The sequence below is a fragment of the Puma concolor genome, chromosome B1 (genome assembly GCF_028749965.1).
Source record: "Puma concolor isolate L17-30 chromosome B1, mPumCon1.1.hap2, whole genome shotgun sequence".
Lineage (NCBI taxonomy): Eukaryota > Metazoa > Chordata > Mammalia > Carnivora > Felidae > Puma > Puma concolor.
Genome location: NC_141670.1, coordinates 201,593,048 through 201,597,272, shown reverse-complemented (window position 1 = coordinate 201,597,272; position 4,225 = coordinate 201,593,048). Strand labels below are relative to the sequence as shown.

Here is a 4,225-nt window from a genome sequence, read left to right as displayed (position 1 = left end):
GAGTCCTTGGAAGAAAGAAAACGTCTTCTTTCTTTCCGCATCCTGTGACGCCTGTGTGGTGCAGGCACACTGTGCGTCATACATGTTTGCTGGGTGGGTCAATGAACCCGAGCTGCCCAACAGGCAAGGGTTCTCACAAGTGTATGGACATCAGTTTCACCCCGGTGCCTTGGTTAAAACGTTAAGTTTCCCAGCCAAATTTCTGCAAGTCTGATTTGATCGTTCTAGGGGAAAACTAGGGAATATTCACTGTATTAATTACATGTTCCCAAGGCGACCCGGATGCTAGTAGACTTTAAAGTAGCCCCGTCAGGAGACACTGATGGTGATCAGGCAGGTTTCTCGAAACACGGTGGCCTCGATAGCCTGCAACCCTCTGCTACTTGCTGGAGAGAAGCATATGGAACTTCCCTGAAATGCAGAGCCAAACTCATAAGAACAAACAAAGGAAGAGTCCAGGGCACAAAAAGAGGCAGGAACGGAGAGCCAAAACTATCCCATGAGTGCCCGGTGGTCACCCTGGGAGGAGGAGGGGAGGGGGTTTGGGCAACTCAGAGACTGGGGTGGTAATGGGTAGCCGGGGTCAGGAGACAAGGCCTTAGCCCCACATGTGACAGCAAATGAGAATGGAGGGACCCACCAGAAAGCAGGGACCCTCGACGGACTGAACTTCAGCGAACGATAGATTATTAGAAAAGTCCTCCCACGGGGCGCCTGGGTGGCTCAGTCGGTTAAGGGTCCAGCTTCGGGCTCGGGTCATGATCTTACGGTCCGTGAGTTCGAGCCCCGCGTCGGGCTCTGTGCTGACAGCCCAGAGCCTGGATTCTGCTTCGGATTCTGTGTCCCCCCCTCTCTCTGCCCCTCCCCTGTTCACTCTCTCTCTCAAAACTGAATAAACGTTAAAAAAAATTTTTTTTTGGTGGTTCCAACATGGCCGAGCTGACGGTGAAGGTTTGTGGCTCCAACCGGCTTTCTACAAGGGATTTATCAAAGATGTTCAGGAAGAACATCCCTCACAGTTGTTTCTGAGAACAACTGGCAGCCAGAACACCAGGTTCCACTTAATGAAGTTGGATCACCACCACCGCCTGATGTAAACAAAGAAATTAGTGAAGGAGACGAAGCAGAGGTATTCAAGAGCAAATGACCAGGAACCATGTGGATGGTGTTGGCCAAAGTTCGAATGATGAAAGGAGAGTTTTATGTCATTGAATGCGCTGCTTGTGAGGCCACTTACAATGAAATAGTCCCATTTGAGCGACTTCGGCCTGTCCATCAAAACAAAACTGTCAAAAAAAGAAAAGTACCTTCTTTGAATGTACAGTGGATGCTCCTGAGGATTTGAGAGGGGCGTGTGCTAATGAACAATGCACATAAAGATTTTAAAAAAGAAGGAGGAGCATGCAGAATTTTTTACCATCCAGAAACCACACAGCTCATGATACCGTCTGCCAGTGAAGCAAATGTGAAGACAGTAAACATTTTAAGTGACACGCATTTGCGAAGTATTCGTACGAAGTCGATGCTCATGTCCGGAAATGGAGAAGCCGCTAAGCATTTAGAAGGCACAAAACAGGGGCGCCTGGGTGGCGCAGTCGGTTAAGCGTCCGACTTCAGCCAGGTCACGATCTCGCGGTCCGTGAGTTCGGGCCCCGCGTCGGGCTCTGGGCTGATGGCTCAGAGCCTGGAGCCTGTTTCCGATTCTGTGTCTCCCTCTCTCTCTGCCCCTCCCCCGTTCATGCTCTGTCTCTCTCTGTCCCAAAAATAAATAAAAACGTTGAAAAAAAAAAAAATTTTTAGAATGCACAAAACAACTTGCGGCAGCTTTTCATGAGGAATTTGTTGGGAGAGAAGATTGAATGGGCCTGGCAATAGGAACACACAGCAAGCTAGGAAGGTTCCTGGAGTTACAGCTATTGAGCTAGACGAAGACACTGGCACATTTAGACTCTATGGAGGGAGTGCTGATGCTGTAAAAAAGGCTAGAGGTTTCTTGGAATTTGTGGAGGATTTTATTCAGGTTCCTAGGAATCTTGTTGGAAAAGTAACTGGGAAAAATGGCAAAGCTATTCAGGAAATAATGGACAAATCTGGTGTGATGCGGGTGAGAATCGAAGGAGACAATGAAAATCAACCACCTAGAGAAGATGCTGTGGTTCCATTTGTGTTTGTTGGCACGAAAAAAAGCATCGGAAATGAGCAAGTTTTTTAGAGTACCAGATTGCTTATCTAAAGGAAGCAGAACAGCTAACAATGGAACGCCTGCAGATTGATGAACAGCTACGACAGATTGGTTCTAGGTCTTAGACTGGAAGAGGCAGAGGTCGTCGGGGCCCTAATTACACCTCCGGTTATGGTACAAACTCTGAGCTGTCTAGCCCCCCTGAAACAGAATCTGAGCATAAAGACGGGCCGAGTGATTGGTCATTGGCAGGAGAAGATGATCGAGAGAGCCGACATCAGCCTGACGGGAGGAGACGCCCAGGAGGAAGAGGGAGAAGTGTTTCAGGGGGTCGAGGTCGTGCTGGACCACGTGGTGGCAAATTCTCCATCAGTCCTGTGCTCAAAGATCCAGACGGCAATCCATACAGGTTACTTGATAATAGAGAATCTGATGAGATTGCACACACTGATGCCAGTGAATCTCATCACAGTACTCACCGTCGTAGGTGGTCTCGTAGACGAAGGACTGATGAAGATGCTCTTCTGATGGATGGGATGACCGAATCTGATACCAATTCAGTTAAGGAAAACGGGCTAGTCACAGTTGCAGATTATTTTTCTAGAGCTGCGCCTCAGAGCAGACAAAGAAACGTCCCAAGGGAAACTTTGGCGAAAAACAAGAAAGAAGTGGCAAGAGACGTGACTGAAGAGCGTGGTCCTTCAGAAAAGGCAATAAATGGGCCGACGACTGCTTCTGGCGATGACATTTCTAAGCTACGGCGCACTCCAGGGGAAGAAAAGATTAATACCTTAAAAGAAGAAAACACTCAAGAAGCAGCAGTCCTGAACGGTGTTTCACAAACTGAAGAAGTTCGTACTTTCCAGTTCTTTCATATTACATTTTACAATAGTGCTTGGACAAGCTGGCCAAAGACAGACTATGGATCGCCGGTCTTTACATCACACTTTCAGTTCCTCCATTTGGAATCCAGAAAGGGGAGGGATCCTGAAGAAATCACACGTTAAACATACTTTGACGCCTACTGTGTCATAAAATATATCATCAGATGTGCCTTGAGAATAGTATATGTAACATTAAAAAAAGTTGCTGGCTATAAAAAAAAAGTTTTTTTTTTTTTTAAAGAAAGAAAAGTCCTCCCACGGACCCAGAGGAGTCGACCAACAAGCTGGTCTCTCTCAGCCACATCATCCTTTAAGAACCCGTGCCCGTAACCCGAGGGCACTCGTACTCCGTGTTAGCGGTGACACCCCCCACGTGCCGAAGAACCTGAAGCCGACGAGCATTGACCAAAAAGGCCAGGCTAACCGGGATCAAAAGCCACTCTTTGTTGATTGTTTTAGAAATTAAGCTAGTCGCCGGGGGTTGGGGGGGGGGGTGGGTGTTGGGGGGCACCTGGAAGAAACACGTGCAAAATCCCCTTGGAAATGCAGCTGCCAAATGTATCCACTGAAAATGAGTTCACACTACACAATTACAAAGCCACAGGAGCCGCTCGGCAGACACAACCGAGTGCGAGTAACGGAACCACGGAATTCTGCTGTTTCTCACCACCTTCTCGACCCCACCAGGTCCCAGCCTGCACCACCCCTCCCCCCGCCCCCCACCCACCTGGGACAGCTGCTTTTTTTTTTATGTTTATTTATTTTTGAGAGAGAGACAGAGCACGCGAGCAGGGGAGGGGCAGAGAGAGGGGGACACAGAGGATCCCAAGCAGGCTCTGTGCTGACAGCAGAGAGCCCGATGTGGAGCTCGAACTCACAAAACATGAGATCCTGACCTGAGCCAAAGCCGGGGGTTCAACCGACGGAGCCACCCAGACACCCCTACAGCATAATCTGCTCAAAATCCCCTGGGGCGACTCCATTTCAAGCAGAGTGGAAAGGGGAGGCTTGACATCTGCAGGCCCTCACTGCCTCTTGGACCCCCCACCTACCCCTCACTGCAGGCCCAGAGGCAGCACGTTCTCCTCAAACACCCCCCTCTAGCTGCTACGCACTTAACTTCTTCAACCCGCTTGTTGTCTCTCTTCCCTGCTATACT

The 4,225-nt window shown here is 49.1% G+C and overlaps 1 pseudogene; it reads left to right on the top strand.

The window, feature by feature from the left end:
* Positions 1-930: 930 nt before the first annotated feature.
* On the top strand, positions 931-3,189 carry LOC112858274 (RNA-binding protein FXR1-like; annotated as a pseudogene).
* Positions 3,190-4,225: the final 1,036 nt, after the last annotated feature.